Source organism: Triticum dicoccoides, chromosome 1B, assembly GCF_002162155.2.
Source record: "Triticum dicoccoides isolate Atlit2015 ecotype Zavitan chromosome 1B, WEW_v2.0, whole genome shotgun sequence".
NCBI classification, from domain to species: Eukaryota; Viridiplantae; Streptophyta; class Magnoliopsida; order Poales; family Poaceae; genus Triticum; species Triticum dicoccoides.
Window position 1 is genome coordinate 549013676 of NC_041381.1, and position 24716 is coordinate 549038391.

The window sequence follows — 24716 nt, forward strand, 5'->3', positions numbered from 1 at the left end:
GGTGCTAGTGTTTCCACGATTCCGAAAACTTTATGTGATATTCTAGGTTTCCATGATCTTGATGATTGCTCTTTAAATTTGCACCTTGCGGATTCCACCATTAAAAAGCCAATGGGAAGGATCAATGATGTTCTTATTGTTGCAAATAGAAATTTTGTGCCCATAGATTTTATCGTTCTTGATATAGATTGCAATCTTTCTTGCCCTATTATTCTTGGTAGACCTTTCCTTAGAATGATTGGCGCGATTATTGATATGAAGGAAGGGAATATTAGATTCCAATTTCCATTAAAGAAAGGCATGGAGCACTTTCCAAGAGAGAAAGTAAAATTACCTTATGAATCTATCATGCGGTCTACTTATGAATTTAGTGCCAAAGATGGCACTCGTTAGATCTATCTTCGCTTTTATGCCTAGCTAGGGGCGTTAAACGATAGCGCTAGTTGGGAGGCAACCCAATTTTCTTTGTGTTTTTTGTTCTTATTCCTGTTTAGTAATAATTCTTGCATCTACCTTCTGTTTAGATGTGTTTTTATCTTTTAATTAGTGTTTGTGCTAAGTAGAACCTATAGGATAACCTATGATGATAGTTGATGTGATTCTGCTGAAAAACAGAAACTTTGCGCGCAGTAATTTAGTTTTTTTAAATCACATAAAAGTGATTTTGCGTTGATTATTTTTGCTTCTGATCAATAGACAACTTGACCAGGACTTCCTATTTTTTTAGGATTTTTAGTGTTCCAGAAGTTTGCGTTAGTTACAGATTGCTACAGACTGTTCTGTTTTTGACAGATTCTGTTTTTCGTGTGTTGTTTACTTATTTCGATGCATCTATGGCTAGTAAAATAGTTTATAAACCATAGAGAAGTTGGATTACAGTATGTTTAACACCAAAATAAATAAAGAATGAGTTCATTACAGTACCTTATGTGGTGGTTTTGTTTTCTTTCACTAACGGAGCTTATAAGATTTCCTGTTGAGTTTTGTGTTGTGAAGTTTTCAAGTTTTGGGTAAAGCTTTTATGGAGTATGGAATGAGGAGTGGCAAGAGCCTAAGCTTGGGGATGCCCAAGGCACCCCAAGATATTCAAGGATAGCCAAAATCCTAAGCTTGGGGATGCCCCGGGAAGGCATCCCCTCTTTCGTCTTCGTTCATTGGTAACTTTACTTGGAGCTATATTTTTATTCGCCGCATAATATGTGTTTTGCTTGGAGCGTCGTGTATTATATTAGTATTTACTTTTTAGTTTACCACAATCATCCTTGCTGTACACACCTTTTGGGAGAAGCCTACTTGATTAGAATTTGCTAGAATACTCTATGTGCTTCACTTATATCTTTTGAGCTTGATAGTTTTTGCTCTAGTGCTTCACTTATATCTTTTAGAGCATGATGATGACTTAATTTTGAAGAAATTACTAGTCTCTCATGCTTCACTTATATTATTTTCAGAGTCTTCTAGAACAGCATGGTATTTGCTATGGTTATAAAATTGGTCCTAGAATGGTAGGCATCCAAGTTGGGTATAATAAAAACTATCATAGGAAGTGAATTAGATGCTATGATCAATTTGATACTTGATAATTGTTTTGAGATATTGAGGTAGTGATATTAAAGTCATGATAGTTGGGTGATTATGAATTTAAAGAATGCTTGTGTTGAAGTTAGCAAGTCCCGTAGCATGCACGTATGGTTAAAGTTGTGTAACAAATTTGAAACATGAAGTGTACCTGGCTTGTGCATCCTTATGAGTGGCGGTCGGGGAGGAGCAATGGTCTTTTCCTACCAATCTATCCCCCTAGGAGCATGCGCGTAGTACTTGATTTTTGATGACTTCTAAATTTTTGCAATAAGTATATGAGTTCTTTTGACTAATGTTGAGTCCATGGATTATACGCACTTTTACCTTTCCACCATTGCAAGCCTCTTCGGTACCATGCATTGCCCTTTCTCACCTTGAGAGTCGGCTCAAACTTCGCCGGTGCATCCAAACCCCGTGATACGGTACGCTCTATCACACATAAACCTCTTTATATCTTCCTCAAAACAGCCACCATACCTACCTATTATGGCATTGCCATAGCCATTCCAAGATATATTGCCATGCAACTTTCCACCGTTCCATTCATCATCATGACATACTCCCTCTGTAAACTAATATAAGAGCATTTAGATCACTACTTTAGTATTCTAAACGCTCTTATATTAGTTTACGGAGGGAGTACTTTACTTTTGTCATATTGCCATTGCATGATCATGTAGTTGACATCGCATTTGTGGCAAAGCCACCATGCCTTATTTTTCATACATGTCACTCTTGATTCATTGCACCACCCGGTACACTGCCGTAGGCATTCATATAGAGTCATATCTTGTTCTAGTTTTGAGTTGTAATTCATATGTTGTAATCAATAGAAGTGTGATGATCATCATTATTAGAGCATTGCCCAAAAAGAAAAAAAGAAAGGCCAAAAGAAAAAAAGAAAGGCCCAAAAGAAAAAAAAGAAAAAAAGAGAAAGAAAAAAAGAAAAAGAAAAAGAAATGAATAAAAAGGGCAATGTTACTATCACTTTTCCCACACTTGTGCTTCAAAGTAGCACCTTGTTCTTCATGTAGTGAGTCTCATATATTGTGCTTCAAAGTAGCACCATGTTTTTCATATAGTGAGTCTCATAAGTTGTCTTTTTCATACTAGTGTGAATTTTTCATTATAGAACTTGGCTTGTATATTCCTACGATGGGCTTCCTCAAATTCCCTAGGTCTTCGTGAGCAAGCAAGTTGGATGCACACCCACTAGTTTTCTTTTGTTGAGCATTCATTTATAGCTCTAGTGCATCCGTTGCATGGCAATCCCTACCCCTCATGTTGACATCAATTGATGGGCATCTCCATAGCCCATTGATTATCCTCGTCAATGTGAGACTTTCTCCTTTTTTGTCTTCTCCACACAAACCCCATCATCATATTCTATTCCACCCATAGTGCTATATCCATGGCTCACGCTCATGTATTGCGTGAAGATTGAAAAAGTTTGAGATTATTTAAGTATGAAACAATTGCTTGGCTTGTCAATGGGGGTATAGAAGTTGGGAACATCTTTGTGTGACGAAAATGAAGCATAGCCTAACTATATGATTTTGTAGGGATGAACTTTATTTTGCCATGTTATTTTGAGAAGACATGATTACTTTCATTAGTATGCTTGAAGTGTTACTATTTCTTTTATCAATATGCACTCTTATTTTGAATCATTTGGATCTGAACATTCATGCCACAATAAAGAAAATTACATTAAGAATTATGCTAGGTAGCATTCCACATCAAAAATTCTCTTTTTATCATTTACCTACTCGAGGACGAGCAAGAATTAAGCTTGGGGATGCTTGATACGTCTCCAACGTATCTATAATTTTTGATTGTTCCATGCTATTATATTACCCCTTTTGGATGTTTATGGGATTTATTTTACACATTTATATCATTTTTGGGACTAACCTACTAACCGGAGGCCCAACCCGTAATGCTGTTTTTTTGGCCTATTTCAGTATTTCGAAGAAAAGGAATATCAAACGGAGTCCAAACGGAATGAAACCTTCCGGGGCGTGATTTTTGGAACGAACGTGATCCAGAGGAATTGGAGTCCAAGTCAAGAAGCAACCGAGGCCTCCACGAGATAGGAGGGCGCCCCCCCCCCTATATGCCATGCCCCCTGTCTCGTGGGCTCCTCGGGCGACCACCGACGTACTTCTTCCTCCTATATAAGCCTACGTACCCCGAAAACATCCAGGGAGCCAACGAAACACAATTTCCACCACCGTAACCTTTTGTATCCGCGAGATCTCATCTTGGAGCCTTCGTCGGCACTCTATCGGAGGGGGAATCGACCACGAAGGGCTTCTACATCAACATCCTTGCCCCTTCGATGAGTTGTGAGTAGTTTACCACAGACCTACGGGTCCATAGTTATTAGCTAGATGGCTTCTTCTCTCTTTTTGGATCTGAATACAATGTTCTCCCCCTCTCTTGTGGAGATCTATTCGATGTAAACTCTTTTTGCGGTGTGTTTGTCGAGATCCGATGAATTGTGGGTTTATGATCAAGTTTATTTATGATAATATTTGAATCTTCTCTGAATTCTTTTATGTATGATTGAGTTATATTTGCAAGTCTCTTCGAATTATCAGTTTAGTTTGGCCTACTAGATTGATCTTTCTTGCCATGGGAGAAATGCTTAGCTTTGGGTTCAATCTTGCGGTGTCCTTTCCCAGTGACAGCAGGGGCAGCAAGGCACGTATTGTATTGTTGCCATCGAGGATAAAAATATGGGGTTTATATCATATTGCTTGAGTTTATCCCTCTACATCATGTCATCTTGCTTAAAGCGTTACTCTGTTCTTATGAACTTAATACTCTAGACGCAGGCAGGAGTCGGTCGATGTGTGGAGTAATAGTAGTAGATGCAGGCAGGAGTCGGTCTACTTGTTGCGGACGTGATGCCTATATACATGATCATGCCTAGATAATCTCATAATTATTCGCTTTTCTATCAATTGCTCGACAGTAATTTGTTCACCCACCGTAATACTTATGCTATCTTGAGAGAAGCCTCTAGTGAAACCTATGGCCCCCAGGTCTATCTCTTATTATATTTGCTTCCAATCTACTTTTATTTGCATCGTTACTTTTTGCATCTATATTATAAAATACCAAAAATATATTTATCTTATCTTATTATCTTTATTAGATCTCACTTTTGCAAGTGGCCGTGAAGGGATTGACAACCCCTTTATTGCGTTGGTTGCGAGTTCTTTGTTTGTTTGTGTAGGTGCGTGGAACTTTTGAGGAGCCTCCTACTGGATTGATACCTTGGTTCTCAAAAACTGAGGAAAATACTTACGCTACTATTGCTGCATCACCCTTTCCTCTTCAAGGAAAACCAACGCAAGCTCAAGACGTAGCAGGGTCCGATGACACATGCCTCATCGGAGGCGATGTCTGTGTTCGGCTCTATCGCCAATGAGTGTGTGGCCTCCGTGGTGGGGTCCATCCACCCGTCCTCGGATGGCACGATATGCTCCGGATTAAGGGCCGGGGCAGCCGCAGGTGTGATCTCCCGAACACCGTCCGATGGCAGATCTAAGTCATGCTCATCGTGACTGGTCGGCGCACCTGACATGGGCTCGAATCCGTCGAAGATCAAGTCTCCGCGGATGTCAGCGGTGTAGTTCAGGCTTCCAAACCTGACCTGATGACCAGGGGCGGAGCTATCAATCTGCTCCAGATGGCCAAAGTGAGTTGGCCCGCAGTGTGAAGCCGCCGAATATGAAGATCTGTCCGGGGAGGAAAACCTCACCCTGGATCGCATCACTGTGGATGATTGAAGGAGCCATCAAGCCTTACCGTGATGACACAGTGGAACTCTTAATGAGAGCACCAATGTCGGTGTCAAAACCGGCGGATCTCGGGTAGGGGGTCCCGAACTGTGCATCTAAGGCTAATGGTAACAGGAGGCGGGGGACACGATGTTTACCCAGGTTCGGGCCCTCTCTATGGAGGTAATACCCTACTTCCTGCTTGATTGATCTTGATGATATGAGTATTACAAGAGTTGATCTACCACGAGATCGTAGAGGCTAAACCCTAGAAGCTAGCTTATGATGATGATTGTTCTTGTCCTACGGACTAAACCCTCCGGTTTATATAGACACCAGAGGGGGCTAGGGTTACACAGAGTCGGTTACATAGAAGGAAATCTACATATCCGAATATCCAAGCTTGCCTTCCACGCAAAGGAGAGTCCCACCCGGACACGGGACGAAGTCTTCAATCTTGTATCTTCATAGTCCAACAGTCCGGCATAGGTACATAGTCCGGCTGTCCGAGGACCCCCTAACCCAGGACTCCCTCAGAGGGCTCCAGATTGAGCACATGGCTTCCACAGAGCTCTGGGACGTGTTGTGGCATGCGAGAACAATGAACAGAGGAGGGGCCGGAGCTAAATGATGCTCGAGGCACGGCCAAACGGGTAGCGCATGTGTCTGGCATACCAGACCGTGTAGTCACCGCGTGCATAGACACATGCATGGTGACTCGGCATGGCCGACCATGTCCAGCGTGTAGTTCATCCCAAATGAGACCTCTCTGAAATTTTGGCTTGAAGAAAGACACTTTGGGGTGATGGGATGGGTCAGCTAAAGTTTGCTATAGGAAACTTGGGCTAGAAGCTAAAATGGCTTGGGTAAATTCCCACATGCACTCATCCTTATCCTCTAACCCCTTGCTTATCTGGATCTGGAAATCTGCTTGCACGATGAAAATTAAAGTGTTTGCTTCGATGCTCATTATGGATAGATTGAACATGAAGGATATGGTAGAAACTACGCATTGGCATATTGAGGATCGGGTGCATTGTGTGCTTTGTCCTTTGCTGACAAGAGAGACCAAGGACCACTTGTTTTACAATTGCAACTTCAGTGTCAGAGTGTGGAATTACCTGCAGATTGACTGGTCAAATGGTGATTCAATGAATGAGGTGGTTATTCAAGCTAGAAGCGATTTTGCCAAATCTTTGTTCACTGAGGTGGTTTTCATTGCCTACTAGAATATCTAGATCATTAGGAATGGAAAAGTGTTCAGGAATGAAAGGGCTCAGTTTAACAAATGGAGATGTGCCTTCATTCATGACATTACCCTTATGCAACACAAAATTAAGTCTGTGTTTAAGGATGAACTCTTAAGATGGATTTCATATCTACCACCTTGAGGACTCTTTTCTAGTGTTTTCTTTTGCTTTTTCTATTGAGGCTAGCCTCTATGGTTACATCTTGTAATCCTTGTATTATGTACCCTTCTTTTTTACAAGAAAGTTTTGATATGATGCGGGTTTTTTTCCTACAGTTCCCAGTCAAAAAATTGCTTGGGTAAACAGGTAAACAAGCTATCACAGGGGTTTAGGGTAGCAAGGACTACAATCCAGTTAAATTTGAGAGAATTTGGACCAATATTTATCATAGTTGCTTCACAAGTGCAAATATGGTCCAGAAACTTGATTTAGATGATGCACTCACATGGATACTGGATTGGGCTTAAAATTGGTAGAGCATGATGAGATAGACATAAGAAGACACTGAAAAAATTTCATGCCATTTGGACTTGCCAAAATGGTCCTTCCTTGACAGTGATATTCTTTCAACAGAAAATTGGGGAAATTATGCAGAGAGATTGGCTTGATGAAATGAACCCAAATTTGGTTCAGGGAGGTTATATATGTAGGAGCATGTTCTGGTAAATTTTCATCAATCATGGAGCAATATAAAATAAAATTGCTTCACAAATTGCAAATATTACCAGAAACAAAGATTTGATAGTGTGCTCACATAGATGGTTGGATGGATATGCAATTTGGTTGAGAGCAATGATTTGAGCATATGAAAGATCTTGCAAAATTTCAACTCATTTGGATAACCGTAGCTAGTACTTCCCTCACAAAGCTTCTATCTGAACAGAAACTTTGAAATTTGCTGAGGAAGATTGCCTAGGCAAATGTATTTGAATTTTGGCATGTGGAAATGATATGGATAGGAAAGAGTGACCAAAAAGTTTGATGTCAAACAAGAAAATATAAATGGCACTTCCTTCACAAAGTGCTATTCTGGACAGAATAGGAAAAAATGAATATCCCTGAATTATTTTGAACTAGGCAAGGATGGGTTTTGACATATTTGAGGAAGATATGATCCAAAGAATTCATGAGAAATTTATGGAAATTTTAGGAATGACAAAAATATAGGTTGCTTCACAACCTAGGGCAGACATGGTTATTCTTTTAATAGAAAAAGGAATATTCCCAAGAAATAGAATTTGGGGTTAGGCTAAGATGAAAATAACATGATCTTGACATGGATTTGAGGATGACAAGCCACTAGGGAGGGTGAGAAGAGATGATCTTCCCAGGTTTCAAGGCCACAGAGCCACATAAAAAGAAATCCAAATCAAAATTCAAAGAAATCCAAAAGAAAAAGAAAGGGCCAATAACCAGGGTTTCACAATCCATAAACATTAAGTGCATATCAGGATGTACCATTCCATCTCTTGCATACGGACTAGCATGCAATTTTTCCATAATACCAAAAGGGATGTCATAATAAAAAAATTAGTAGGTTGAGGATCGACTCTTTCCACTTTTGTTTGACGTGAAGATGCTCCGAACAAGCCCCTCAAATGATTGCCTTCCATAGTGACAATCAAAGATAAAGTTCATCACAAAATATAAATGCTTCCTTACCAAAAGCGCTTCACTCCCTGGCATGACGCCATAAAAGAGTCTTGATGACCCACAAGTATAGGGGATCAATCGTAGTCCTTTCAATAAGTAAGAGTGTCAAACCGAACGAGGAGCAGAAGGAATTAACAACAATAAGCAACGTATTCTCAGCAAGTGTTGTAAAGTTTTTGTGACAAATAGGTTGATAGCAAGATGATTCGTAGCAAGTAACAGGTAACCAAAATAACAAGGTGCAGCAAGGTGGCCCAATCCATTTTATTGCAAAGGACAAGTAGAAAGTACTTCTTATAGTGAGCAAAGCATTCTCGAGGACACATGGGATTTTTGTCTTGTTATGTTCATCGCAATTCATTAACTCATGTTCACTACATTGATAAATTGCCATGTGGATGGACCGGTGCTAAGGTGTTCTTTTTACTTGCACAAACAACCCACACCCCCTCTCACAAGCAACCGCAACTACGAAATAAGAATTAGGATAAATCTGACCATAGCATGAAACATATGGATCTGAATCAGCCCCTTACGGAATAGCGCATACACTAGGTCTAAGCTTATATCGCTCTCACAACCCATCATCTACTTTATTAATCCCACAATGACTTCCCCTAGGCCCAAGCATGGTAATGTGTCATGTAGTCGACTTTCACATGATACCACTAGAGGAAGAACAACATAACACATCGTCAAAATATTGAACAAAAACCAACTTCACTTGATTACTTATAACAAGACTTCTCCCATCTCTTAAGGAACAAACAGAACAACTCAAAAATCATATTCATGTTCATGATCAAAGAGGAATAATATATTAACAATCTGAACATATGATCTTCCACCAAATAAACCAACTAGCATCAACTCGAAGATCTAATCAACACTACTAGCAACCCACATGTACCAATCTGAGGTTTGGACAAAGATTGAATACAAGAGATGAAGTAGGGTTTGGAGATGAGATGGTGCTGGTGAAGATGTTGATGAAGATGAGCCCTCCCATGATCGGAGGAGCGTCGTGATGATGATGGCTTCGATTACCTCCCGATGGGAAGTATCCCTGATGGAATAGCTCTGTCAGAGAGCAAAAGTGCTTCTGCCTAGGTTCTGCCTCGAGACGGTGGTGCTTCGTCCCAAAATTATTCTCTTCATTTATTTTTCTAGGGCAAATGCATTCATATAGGAGAATATGGGCCACAAAGGCCTACTGTGGGCCCCGCAAGCTCACAGGGCACGCCCCTGAGCTTGTGACTCATAGGTGGGGCCCCTCTAGTAGCTTTTGCTTCCAGTATTTTTTATACATTCCAAAATAAATCTGCATAAGTTTCAGGTCATTTGGACTCCGGAGAATAGTTATCTCTGCTGTAGCTCTTTTCAGCTTAGAATTCCAGCTGCCGGCAAGCTCTCTCTTGTGATGAAACTTGCAATTTAAGAGAGAAAATACATTAGCATTGCATCTAAAAGTGAAATATAACTTTAGAATGGTATAAATGAGAATAGGAAAACATAATGCAAAATGAACGCATCAAATTGTCATATATGAATTTTGATTTTAAGGCGGGTGGGAGGTTTCTAGATCCAACTATTATGAGCAGCAACCAAAGATTTTCCCAACAATTTGTAAGCAGATTTAGTCAAAAACTGGCATGATTTATTCAAATTCCAAGTGATGTTAAAGATCTAGTCCAAGTACGATCCTATCCCACTGATCATTAAGAGTGAGGGTAAGTCATCTCCTAAAACTCAGGGAACACCCACCAGTAACAAAATGAGATAACATGCACTCTTGATTGTTACGGATATCGAACAAAACATGATACTCATTTTTTGGATGCTTGAACCCACCCAGAGGTCATGCCAAAGCCTAATCAAATTACCACTATTAATAACAAGCTATCTACCTTCTTTATAGATATGTTTAGCTTTCAAAACAGATTTCCAGCATGGAGAATTCAAAAAGCAAGCACTATGGCACCAGTCTGATATAGGAAAATACTTGGCTCAAACAATTTGTTGCGACAATCCTTCCTGACTATCCAACTCCCAGCACCATTTTATAAGAAGGTTGATGTGTTGTTTTTTAAGATCCAATACACCCAACACACCTTTATTTTTAGAACGACATATCAGATTCCATCCAACCATATGAATTATCTTCTCAAGTCTACTAGCTTGCCAAAAGAAACATTGTCTAGGTTTGTCAAGCTTACTTAACAAAAATATAGACATGATAAAAGAAGGAATACGAGACAACCTTCAATTAAACAAAATAAGCCTGATCCCAGATGAAGCCTCCCCCTTCCAGGCATCAACTCTCCTAATCATCTTACTGAAAAGGAATTTCCAGTCAATAGTTTTAAGTGTGGGAAAACTAACTGGTACTCCAAGATATTTCATAGGTAAAGTAGAAACAACGCAACCAAAAATCTCATAGTAAAAATATAGCAACTCCATTATCAACACCTACCGAAAAACCTAACTTTTCAAATAATCGATCTTAAGCCCCGACATCAATTGAAAAAGGTAGAGTACCAACTTAAGATTGACAACTTTAGCACAATCATGAGACAAAAAAATCACCATATCATCCGCATATTGAAGTACCACAACCACCTTATCAATCAGATCCGGTGCCATACCAACAAAGAATTCATTTTCTTTGAGCTTGCAAAATCATTTCGGTCAAACATTCCACAACCATACTAAAAATAAAAGGAGACGGGAGGCCGCCCTTAACGGACCCCTTTTGCACTTTGAAAGTATGGACCAAGATGGTCATTAAACTTGGTAAAAGTAGTGCACTTTTTGAGAAAAGTTTTAACCCATAAACATCATTTCTCATAAAACCACGAACTCTAGGGCAAGCAAGTAACAAATTCCAATTGACCTTATCGTAGGCGTTTTAAAGTCTAATTTGAGAATGACCCCCTATTGTTTCTTAACATGTGCATGACGCATAATGTCATGTAGGGAGAGGATCGCACCAACTATATACGATTCTTAATAAAGGCATTTTGTTGTAGACTAAACAACATAGGAGCAAAAGGATCAGTCCTAACATCAACAGTTTCGGTAATCCACTTATACATGCATCTAAGTAGGCAGATGGGTCTAAATTGTTGTATGGAGTTGGCCTCAGAAAGCTTAGAAATAAGAGTGATTATTCCATAGTTAAGCCTCTGAACATCGAGCCCCCCGTCAAAAATTAATCAAAGATATGCATAATATCAACCTTAATAAACTCCCAACAACATTGAAAAAGTTCAATGGGGGTGTTATTAGGTCCATGAGCTCTATTACTCTCCATTGAAAGGAGAGCATGTTTTACCTCTTCCTCAGAAAAAGGTCTAGTAAGAATAGCATTATCACGAGCAAACATTTTTAGAATCACCCCACAGATTCCAGGCAATAGCAAACATATTGCCAAGGGCAGGACCAAATAAGTACTTATAGTAATCAGTAGCAAGTTTTAGAATACTATCGGTACCCTCCACTAACACCCCATTATTATCAAGAGAATACATGGTTTTTGTTATCTCCTTTTCTCATTAGCAACTCTGTGATTAAAAAAACAGTGTTATTGTCACCCTTTATGAGCCATCTTTCATTGGAAAATTGCAACCACTGTACCTCTCATCAGCATATAGTTCATATAATTCTGAAAGAATTTCAACTTTGCGGTTATAAGCGTCTACACAGCTGGAGCATACAGCCAGGGAGGTTTTCTCCCAACATGGATGGCGGCGTAATCTTGAGATAGGATTTGCCCCACCCTAGGTTGGACTGATTTATTTTTGCTGTAAAACGATATACTTTTCTAGGCTTGTTGGACTTGTTGCCTGTGTGCATCACGCTATGCAGAGGCCGGGTATTCTTTCACTGCGTTTGTATCACCTCGATATATCAATTGAATGAAATGTTCTTTATTGAAAAAAGACTCCGCATATGAAGGAGTTAATTTCAACTGTACCTCTTCTAAAGGAAATTGTAAGAACAATGCTTCTTTTCTTTTGTGAGGAGGAATTCCTCCCTTTTTTTGCTTTAGAAAATGTGCTTCCCAACAACTATTCTAGCTCCGCCAATGAATTTAGCAGTACACCACCTGAATCTAGATCTCGTTCGGTAACAAAAACTGCCACCCTAAATATCATAAGACAAAAACACTTGCACATGAACCGTAGCATTCAGATGCCATGGTTGGTCGATCTGTTAGTTCTATATACTGCATATGGTTTGTCAGTTCCTTCAGGGCATCTCGCAGGCCTATGAGATAAAACCAGTTTAGGCCCGAGAAACGACGTACTATAATATTCCAGATAGAGCATCGTTCCATCTGTTTACTGTGCCATCTTCTGTACTTGTTAAGTGCCTCCTAGTGCACTTCGTAAAAAACTACAAATCCTGTCGAGTCATAAGACAATTAGCCGTACGTTTTCGTCTGTTGTAAGCACGTTGAATGGTCCCTGGAGTTTGTCGCAGAAGCGTGTGCTCCTTCCATTTCATAATTCTTGTCGTGCTTTTAGTTAAAAATTGAACAAAAACCACCATAAGAATTATCGAATGGAGGGAGTAATTTTCTACCCTCTCCATTCATTATTATAATATGTTTTGACTTTTTCTCAATTCAGGTGTATATAGACGCATTTTAGCATGTTTTTTCACTTATTTTAGTTCGTATACAATCTATATTGAAATATCCAAAACATCTTATATTTATGAATGGAGAGGGTATTAATAAATAAGTAAAACACAATGTATACATCAAGAAAGAGAAAAGGAAAGGAAAAAAGGAAAAAGGAAAACAAGAGTGCCGGTGTCAAAACCGGTGGATCTCGGGTAGGGGGTCCCGAACTGTGCATCTTAGGATCAATGGTAACAGGAGACGAGGGACACGATGTTTTACCTAGGTTTGGGCCCTCTTGATGGAGGTAAAACCCTACGTCCTGCTTGATTGATATTGATATTGTGGATGTTTACAAGAGTGGATCTACCACGAGATCAAGGAGGCTAAACCCTAGAAGCTAGCCTATGGTATGATTGTAATGGTTGTTGTATATCTCTATCGACTAGCCTGGCCCTGGTTTATATAATGCACCAGAGGCCTAGGATAACAAGAGTCCTAGCCGAATACGCCGGTGGGGGAGGAGTCCTTGTCTTGATCGCCAAGTCTTGTTGATTCTTCCTTGTATGCGGCAGCTGTCCGGACTGTCCCATGAGTATATGGCCATGGGGGTCCTCGGCCCAATCCAACTGATTGGGAGACGACGCGTTGAGTACCCCCTAGTCCAGGACACCGTCAGTAGCCCCCTGAACCGGTCTTCAAGTTAGGGACGCTCCTCGATTCTTCCGAATTGTTCTTCATCTTCGGTTGCCGGTCTTGAAAACTGGTTCAACAAATCTTCTCATCTTCTATCTTGAGGATCGCCGAAATGCATTCGACGAGTTTACGTGTTGGGTATCCGAGGAGCCCCTTTAAGTTTACGGCCTTTATCAATGCCTTGTTATTTTTATGCCATGCCTCGGGTTTGAAGTTGTTCCCGGGTGGCAAGGTCCTCTTGCGTCCGAGCTCCAACGTCGGACTACATTCAAGGTATCTTTTGCAGCCGACCACCAATGCCGGACTGCTTCCCAGCTCTAACGCTGGACTATGTATCCGAGCTCCAACGCCGGACTGTATCCGAGCTCCAACGCCAGACTATGTATCCGAGCTCCAACGCCGGACTGTATCCGAGCTCCAACGCCGGACTATGTATCCGAGCTCCAACGCCGGACTTTATCTGAGGTGTCATAAATCACCTTGGTTAAAAGAAGTTTGAAGGAGTTTAACCGAGCTTAATGCCGGAAATGCCCTCTAAGGAGCCAGCCACTTGCATCCGAGCTATATGTCAAACTGCTTCCGAGGTGGTTAAGCACCTCGGTCGTGGGCTGATTTTTGGTCAATGTTTTTTATTGATGTAATTTATTCTCTGACGAGATATATAGCCAGTAGCCCTCAAGGTATGTATCGGTCTAAAACCCGAGATGCACCTGAAGGATGACATAAGACCGCTGATCCCCGTAGCCGCTGAGACTCAAGTTGATTTGCAAGATCGGTCTGAGGATCAAGTCCTAGCTCGGCAGAATACTTCGGGACACAAAAAGCAGCGTGCTCAGTCCTCGAGGCTCAGGTTGGGTGCGGCCGACCAACCTGAGGATCAAAATCTCCTCGGAAACTGTATTGCACTTAAGATTTTCTGCATAGAACAAGCAATGCAGTAGCCCCCGAGACACTGGTCGGGTGGCAACACCAGATCAGGGGATCAATGTGCCCCGTTAATATTTGTAAATAATAAGCCCGAAGCCCAGTAGCCCCCGAGCCTTAATGCGGGCACGGGTGGCCGAATTAAGGATCAATATCCATAGTAAAATCACAAATTATGTGTAATGACTCAATGTATCCAAGTACTTTATGTCATTAATGCTCGGATCCGCATTGTACAAAACTTTGTTGACCGACCATGGGCTTCAACCTCCTCGGCCGGTAGCCGAGGAGTGTTTGTCCTACTTTATAAAAGCCTTTATGAGGGCAAAGATTTACGACAAACAAGGCAATCTGGTCATACGGCTTTCTGAACAAAGGTACGCAGAGAGATATGTTATATTGCTGTTTAACAGAAGAAATGACTTCCAAAGAAAATAGTCCTGCTATCGGTTCCTTTCTTTGGGTTGTCATGCTAAGCATGATCATGAAACCTCAGCTCCAATGTAAGAGCAAAAGATCAAGGATTTAGTTTGGGAGGCCAGTTAATAGCCCCCGGTAGTGTTCGGCGAAAGTTGAGGTCAAGCCGGAAACACTTCGGCCAATGTTATGAATGGCCCGGCATTTAATATAGTCATCGGATCGCTGACCAGTTTACACCTATTGTGACAGTCAGTTTTTGGCTTTCTCCACTGAGGTGCTTGACCATGCGAGCTGGAAGCACAATCGCAGTGGTGCTCCCTTTGCACACCTAGCCGAACAAAGCGGAACGTAGGAGGCAAGCGCGGGAGCCGGGCAACCCAACTATTGACCGAAGACACAATTCGAAGCTGATGCATATATAGCAATATCCGAGAATGTTTTTGCCGAATCTCTAAAGGTGTCCGGCGTTGCACTGCGGGACTTGTGCTGAGAACACACAAATAGTTAAAAGTGCCAAAAGCTTGGAAAACCAAAAAACGTCAGTAAAAAAATGATGCCCGAACAAGATCAAGTGTTCGGTGCCAATCCGAAAATTGGACTTTAGAAAAAAAAGTGCTTCTGCCGTGCTTTAACTTTGCAATGAGTAAGAAGAAAAACACTTAGTATGAAACGGCTCAAATAAGCATAAGAGCCCCCAAGCGACTGGGGTAAAAGTTGACTATAAAATGTAAGGTGACATGTAGAATGCCTTCTAGCCGGATTGTAGATCGTTTGTCGTAGCGGACCTTTTCGCTTCAACCTCTGGACCCAATAGTCCGGAGTGTGTCCGAATACCCTCGCGGTTATAAAAACCGGGGCATGCGTGGAGACCAGGCATATGGGTCATTAGTGCTTTATCAGACAAGTGCCCAACTAGTTATGTTATATTACATGGTTAGTAAGAAACATCTTCCAGGGAGAATAGTTCCGTTAGGGGTTCCTTTCCCTGGGAGGCATGCCCTAAAGTGCATGTCCGGACTGCGAAAAGAGCAGAAAAACGTCTGGGGACAGGTAAATAAATAGGTAAGAAATCAACTTTTAGTTCACCGACCGAGTATTCCCTTAAGAACGCTAGCTTTCGGCTTCACCCAGTCTGAGGTACAGATCCGGCTGACCCGGCAGTAACAATCACAGAGGTGCTCCCTTTACCACCTAGCCGAACAATCGGGAACGTAGGGGTAAGCACAGGAGCCAGGCAACCCAGCTTGGCCAAAACTTAAGTCATATCGATGCATATAATGGTGAATAAAAGGTACATGCGGAAGTGTGACACATGTGTTGGGCATAAAGCCCGTATTAATAAGCTTCTGTTAAAGAAACCCCCAGGTATAATGAGCGCGGGTAGCGCGTCAAGTGTGTGCGAACAAAGTTTCGACAAGGAAAATTTTTACAAGCAACTTTTTTACAAAAAAGTATAATTCTTGGTCGAACCGAACACAAGTTAGAAATTTAAAACTTTGAGCATGAAGGCAACTTAGCTGGTTAATGTGTTCGGTATTGACGACGCGGTCCGAGCTTGATGCGGGACAAGGTTCCATCCCCCAAGCCGGTCCCGAGGTGGCGGAGCAAGGAGCTCGGCACTCCGAAGTGGTGACATAGCATGGTCAATTCAGGACGGCAGAGTGATGCCGAAGTCCCCGGCATGGGGTAATGAAGTGTTGACGAAGCCCCCCGTCCAGCCGAGGTGACGTCAAAGGATATAGTCCGGTTGGATCATTTTCCTGTGCACAAAAAATAGTGCAGACCGGGGATAATAGTAATAATAGGAATTAAAAAAAATGTTGCATAATAAATAATTTATGCAAAGTGAGTAGTAAAAGAAATATGGCCTGGCGCCGAAGTCGATGTCGATGCAGGTCCTCGGCGTAATGCAATAAAGGCGTGGCAAAGCCTGGATTCACAGGTCGGTCCGAGTTCCGGATGCGGTGTTCGCCGAACTGTGTACGGAAACTGACCGAACCATCATGCGACCGTCGATAATGCGGCCACCATTTGATAGACCTGTGTACATATGTTGGACTAACCAGAGTAATAATTCCTTGGGAAAAATTTAACCCAAACAAGCAAAAATAAATACTAGGATTAATAGCACCTGGTTTATTTGTTGTAGCAATCCGAAGGAAGGTGATTCCCAAAATTGGGACTCGATCCGCGCACCCATGCCTGGTCGGCTAGTGACGCCGAAGTGTCTGGAGTAGGTTGATGAAGAGATGGCGAAGCCCCCGATCCAGCCGAGATGTCGAAGTAGGTCGGCGTGATGGACACCAGCTTGAAGAAGCAATAGTGCGGCCCTGCCGATGCAGGTCGTGACGTGGTCGACGCCGGCTTGATGAAGCGACCGTGCGGCGATGCCGGTATGCCCGCTCCGTGTAATCCGTGGGGCGGCGATGTTGGTGATGATTTATCCTTCGTGATGCCGGACTCTTGTTCGGCTTGCCAAGATGATGATCCGAAGAAGTTGAGCTTGGCTCAACAAAGTGACGACGTGTCTAGCGCAGGTCGGCAGCCGTGGAGCAATATTCCCGGACTGGTTTGACACCAGCATAATGTTGAAGATCATGTTCAAAAGATCTTAAAGTTAGTGGGATGTGTTCGGGAACAAAACACAATACCCCATTCAAAACTTCCTTCAAAAAGGATGTCCGAAATCCCGTTCATAAAAAAGACGAACTCGGGTCGGATTCGTTTTCGCGCAGAAAACAGATCCAAAAGGTGATGCACTAATCGGAAGTTTCCCGGAGTTTGGACGATCGGATCGAGCTGAATTTTTGGCAGGTGGTAGATAAGGGAATTCCGCAGCAAATCAACGGTTGATCCTCCAAAGGACATCCGAGCTAGACGATGGATACCATGCCCTAAACTCGTCCGGATTCTCGTCCAGATACAACAGGACTCCGGTATATCGGAGATTGCCGGAGATTCCTCCATCGGAACTCGACGAAATTTTTGCAGTGTTGTTGTAGACTTAATTCCGCATAATTCCACCGAAGTAATCGTTTAGGCGACACTCGAGGAGGCGGTGGCGGCGGATACAAGTTTGTTGTCCAGAAAAACAGCACGATCGCCTGAGGGCAATGTTGACGTTGAGCCCCCGAGCTCCATGGATGACTCCTCCATGATCTTGATAGAGATCGGAGTTGGTGTTGATGAAGGCCTTTATCCGAACATGACGATCGGAGGTAGGGCGCAGTCCTCGGTCGAGCCAAGGTGACCAGTCGAGCTGGTGACGAAGAAGCCGACGTCGCAGTTGACCTGCAGTCGAGCCATTGATCCTTTCGCCGATCACACAGCGGAATTCTCAATGAAAGCACCAATGTCGGTGTCAAAACCGGCGGATCTCGGGTAGGGGGTCCCAAACTGTGCATCTTAGGATCAATGGTAACAGGAGACGAGGGACACGATGTTTTACCCAGGTTCGGGCCCTCTTGATGGAGGTAAAACCCTACGTCCTGCTTGATTGATATTGATATTGTGGATGTTTACAAGAGTGGATCTACCACGAGATCAAGGAGGCTAAACCCTAGAAGCTAGCCTATGGTATGATTGTAATGGTTGTTGTATATCTCTATCGACTAGTCTGGCCCTGGTTTATGTAATGCACCAGAGGCCTAGGATAACAAGAGTCCTAGCCGAATACGCCGGTGGGGGAGGAGTCCTTGTCTTGATCGCCAAGTCTTGTTGATTCTTCCTTGTATGCAGCAGCTGTCCGGACTGGCCCATGAGTATACGGCCATGGGAGTCCTCGGCCCAATCCAACTAATCGGGAGACGACGCGTTGAGTACCCCCTAGCCAGGACACCGTCAAAGAGGTTAAGCTTTTAACCAATGCCTGCCTGCACTTGGCGTTCTGCATTTGGTAGGATCCAGATGTGCTCTCTCCCAACATAAAACAATTGCTTGGACCAGTGAGAAAACTCCTGTAATCGTGCTTAATCAAATGGAACGCAGGTGCAGGTGCTAGTGGATTTATAGTAGTACGTAGAGATCCGGGCAGCACGAGCTGTACCCGTGTACGGTACAGAGGTCGAAAGGACAGGGCCGTATGCACGGCACGGCTGTTCTCCACTCAAATAAATCGGCTGGGAGTACGGGAGAGGAATTTGTAGACGATGGCCACATGGCGAGCCCAGGTGGGGCCGGGTGGCAGTGGCTCAGTGTTGACTGGCATAGCGGCAGGGTTGCCTCGCCCAGGTTGGCCGGGCAGGGACAGGTGTGGTGGTCCAAGGAGGAGGGAGGAATATAGGCTAGGCTCGAGCCCAAATGAGAGATTGGATCTTGTGGCCGGATGCCCGAGGTGTTGTGGTCGGTGGCTGGCGCCAGATGCGACATGCCGGCCTCCGAGCCCATGAAGCTTCCCAGCTGCTTCCTCCCCGGCTCCTGCCTCGCACGTGACGTGAGACGCCATGCCGCCATCTGCCGCTCTTCTCGAGTCGGTCAAGCACGTTCGCATAGGCCGGTCAAATTCACGAGCTTGCGGTTTTGCGCGGCCAAGCAATGCGTGCTCAGTTTTCATGTGCCTCGTGAACAAAATCCTGGCCGCAACCACACCGGTTTTCAGTTGATTTTTGTTGTCCTTATGAAACCCCAATCATATCGTATCGATGCACATACACCTCCCTGCACACGCTCAATCAATATCAAGTGTCACAGCATCTACAACCATACGTAGCAAAATTGATGCCCCAGCACTAATGGACGCATTCGGTCGCGTTCACGGATGATGACCAGTCACCCTTCATACTTCACACTTCACAACCACGCTCCCCATATGCAACAACCACCATCTACTTACAAACCACTAGCAAACTACTTCCTCCGTTCCTAAATATAAGCCTTTGTAGAGATTCTACTATTGAGCACATACGGATGTATACAGATGCATTTTAGAGTGTAGATTCACTCATTTTGCTCCGTATGTGGTCCATAATGAAATCCCTTCAAAGACTTATATTTAGGAACGGAGGGAGTACTATCTACACTTACTCATCAACGGATATATTGATGAAGTTTGTGCCGGAGCGCCGGGCTCATGGTCATTGGTGGCCGGGCGAAACGCCGACACCTCCTCGTCGTTCTCCTCGGACGCCGGGGCCTCGTTGACCTCCAATGCCCCACTTTGTTGACAAAGCGGTGGTTGGTCTTCACCTCCACCTTCGAGTGGATGGCCTGCTGCCCCGTCGCTTCCTCACTTGGGCAAGCTCAAACTTCGCAAGCACGTCCTCCATCCTGAATCCGGACGGGACCATCACCGATGCCTTCCCCTCGTCATCCGACAGCGGCTCCTTTGAATCCTCCCGCAGTGGCACCACCATCTCTGCCACCTCCTCCTGCTCTGCCGCCTCCACCTTCATGTGCTCCGGCAACTCCTCGTCGGGACTATCCGGAGGCAGCCGGGGCGGGACACGCGGTGCGGGCCTCCTCCGCGGCCCACATCCCCATCTGGATCTCCGCATGCCTCCCTTTATAGAAGTTGTTGAGGTGGACGGCCTGGAGCCGTTGGCGCACGATACAACCGCTGGTATGAGTGTGTTGTCTTCCATCATGGATGTGTCATGATGCTTCTTGTTGACTTGACTTGTTACCACACTTCATGTTTTCTTCTATGTGACTGACATTCTTCCACGTTGAGCCCATTTCTAGTGAAAACACATTAAACAAAGGATTTCGCAATTTCTTGCATTCATTAGTCATTAGTAGTGATATCGGAGTGATTCTTTATGAAATTTTGGGATTATCTGATTTAAACAATAGTGTGATGAGTGCAAAAATATCATTCATCAAGTATCAACGAGTTGGAGGTCATTAACGATGGCTCCGCTACGTCTGAGCGACTATCCAGGGGCTCCTATCTTGAGTCGGACAATCCGCCGCTTTGTTGGACATTTCGATTAAGTGTATCTTTCCATCGTACTTTTGATAGTCGTACATTCCGGGCTCTATCCGACCTAGTGTTCGAGGTGCTCCTCCCAGCGCCAAATTGTCGAGTGTCATGTCCTAGACAATACACTCGGCTAGTGGCAACTCTTCTTTCATGCCTCACACTTTGGGGAAGGGGCTTCTTGATCATCCTCTTCCACGCTTCCCTCTTAGATGGCTCAAACATATATACTCACAAGATAAGAATGTCTAGTAGCATACCATAACTTTTGTAAGCCAACATATTTCACTTTGCATTGTACATGGCGATGTCCATAAAAACGGGCATATCAACTATAGGTTCGTAGTAATAGCTATGTAACAAATCTTTGTGTGTGCTTCAATTGTCTAGATTATATTAGCCTCACTATATAATTATGATCATCTATGTATCTCTTGCGGTGGATCATTTGTTATGTGATGAATAATTCCTTTATGGTCATATTATCATGGTTGTATGGATTATTTATAGATTCATATTGCTATGTGTTCAATTAGTCTAATCATTGACCATTGCGAATTTTGGGATTATTTGGTTTAAACAATAGTGTGATGAGTGCAAAAATATCACTCATCAAGCATCAACGAGTTGGAGGTCGGTAGCGACGGCTCTGCTGCATTTGAGTGACTGTCCAGGGGCTCCTATCTTGAGTCGGACAATCCGGGCTCTTTGTTGGACATTTCGACTCAGTGTGTCTTTGCATCATCCTTTCGTTTGCCGGACATTCCGGGCTCTGTTCGACCTTGTGTTTGAGGTGTGCTCCTCCTGGCGCCAGATTGTCGAGTGTCATGTCCTGGACAATATGCTTGACTAGTGGCAACTCTTCTTTCAGGCCTCGCACTTTGGGGAAGGGGCTTCTTGATGGTCCTCTTCCACGCTTCCCTCTCAGATGACTCAAACCTATATACTCACGAGATATGAATGTCTAGTAGCATACCATCCTCAAGTATAGATAGTCACATATAAAGGAGAAGATTAACTTTTGTAAGCCAACATATGTCACTTTGCATGCATTGCACACGGCGATGTCCGTAAAATCTGGCATATCAACTATAGGTTTGTAGTAATAGTTATGTAACAAATTTTTGTGTGTACTTCAATTGTCTAGATTATATTAGCCTCACTATATAATTATGATTATCTATGTATTTATTGTGGTGGATCTTTTGTTACATAATGATTAATTCCCTTATGGTCATATTATCATGGTTGTATGCATTATTCGAAGATTCATATTGCTATGTGTTCTATTAGTCTAATCTTTGACTAGTTTAAGAGTAAGTGCTTAAGAGGAATGGATGGCTATGAGTAACACTACATGTATGGAATTTTATAATGGATGGAACATACGAATGACGCACAAGCACATGGGTGAAAAAAGGTTTCACAAAGGATTGTTGAGAGAAAGACACATACCTTCGTAAATGCAGTCCGTAAGCCAAACTGGCTGTAAGTCACATTTTTGGGATTATTAGAGAAGGACGCATACCTTCGTAAGTTTGTAAGCCAAACTGGTCGTAAGTCACATTTTTGGGATAGCTATCATAATAATATTAACTCACTTGGGATAGCTATCATAGTAACATTAACTCAACTGATCAGTCCACGATATAACAGCTGAAAGTAACACATTTTTTTGAAACGAAGTAAAGCTCAATCTACTAATTAAGAAGAAAAGAGTATTTAATTAATTAACTAGAAGTGGTGTGAAAACCGTTACAACACACCCTCAAGCAGGGCACACGTAGCCAATCGCGCAACCCACAAGGACTCACCACACGTCACTGCCAAGAGGGGCACCATTAAGGTTGCCCGTCACTGCCATTGTCATCACTTCTCAAGAAATGCGACTGCGACTTCATCCCAGGTGACCAAGAACAAAGCCAACATGATTCACAAATAAGAGTGCCTGGTTGCAATAAGTATAGTCTCATCATTGAAAGCAAAACATACTCCCTCCATTTCCAAAAAGAAAGAATGTAGCTTTTGACTCAAGTCAAATGATGCAAAGTTTGACCAAATTTGTAGGGAAAAATACCAACAACTCCAATACTAGACAGATATAAGACAAACTTATATTTTATTATAAATCTAATAATGATACTAATTTGGTATTATAGTTGTTGATATTGTTTTGGCTAGAAACTTGGTTAGATTGTGTACTGTTTGACTTGAGTCGAAAGTTATATGCATTCCTTTTGAGAACAGATGGGGTTCTTCTTCTTTTGCGCGAAGGAGGGGGGTTCTCTTTGGAAATAGTATCCATCTTCTTTCAGGATCTTAATATAAGATCATCTACCGTCGGACTTGGAAACTCCCCCGGATGCCACATACCTCAAATCAGGACTCTCAAATACATGCAATTCATGCAGGTCCATCATACAAACCAATGTCGCATGTAAGTAACAGATGTTGGTAACGAAAATATGTAGTTCTTACATAAATTTTATTTTAAGTGCACAACTCAAACATTAGCTCCTTGGTTTTCATTGCGGGTCCACATAAGATCCACAAGATCACTAAGTAGCTTCGCGTGCACCTGATGATCTCAAAGATTATGATACATCTGCAGAAAGTTAAAGGTGATTTGCATCTTAATCTTTTGGGATTTGGACTTGTTCTCCAGGCGCTTCAAAATCATTGGTTTGGGCTACACCATCACCCGCATCCTCGAAAATCATATTGTGCAAAATAACACAATATGTCATCTGTTGCCACATAGTTTCTGATACCCACATGTCATCAGAGATGATTGTTGTGCTGATGTTGGCAGCGCTGAGGCTCGGAACGGCTGCAGAGCAAGGGTGGTGACAGAACTACGAGAAGAGAGGGGAGAGCAAATGGATTTGGTAGGATCAAGGAGTTGGATTTGGTGCAATTTGTGATGGAGTAGGCCTGTCGGGTCCAACGTGGCGGATGCGGTCGGCGCGCCCGTGCATCCCATATCCACCCTGCATTTGGGCTGGATATGAGGGGTGGCGATTGAGGTCCGTTTGAGGCGCCTGTCTGGGTCGATATCTTTTGAAAGCCAGTCACCGGACCGTCGGCTTGGGCATTTGAGGGGGGGGGGTTGAGGCGCCCGGTTGTAGATGCTCTACTATACTGTTATTTGTATTTTATCCCAAGGAGAAAATAATTCTATATAAAGAATTTAACATAGCATTTACCTTTTCGAGATGGGCGGCACTACGTTGGGTCAGGTGAAGACTAGATCGGATTGGCCGTCTCGACAGCCATTGGATGGCACGTGAGACAGTCGTCTGACCCACCATCAAGTCAGCCGCAACATTTGCAACAAGCACCATGTTGCGCTCGCTTTGCTTTGCAACATACGTCTTGTTGCAACTCGTGGCTGCGCGGTGGAATGCGCGAAACACAACGGGTGAGTGCGCTCCGCGCCGTACAATCGAAACAAATGGAACGGCTTCAGACGCGGCGGATGCCGCGACGCGTTCATTCAGTCGGTCACGTAGCACAAAACTGAGAGGGGACAGGAAGAAGGACGCCACAGCAGGCCGAATTTCGTGTTTTGACCCTTTTTGGAAAGAATTTCAGGATCTGACCCCTGTTTGAAATTTTTTCGCGATTTGAGCCTTTTTCCTACCGCCAGGGCCTCTGGCGGTAGGGTTAGATAGCCTACCGCCACGGCCCATGGTGGTAGGAAACTTATCCACGTCAGCGCACGGAGACGGCGTCGTCCCCCTCCGTCGCACCCTACCGCCAGGTGCCCTGGCGGTAGGCTGTCTAACCATACCACCAGGGGCCCTGGCGGTAGGGTCCGGGCAATTATTTGCCCCGAAACCCCCGCGCCCCTACCC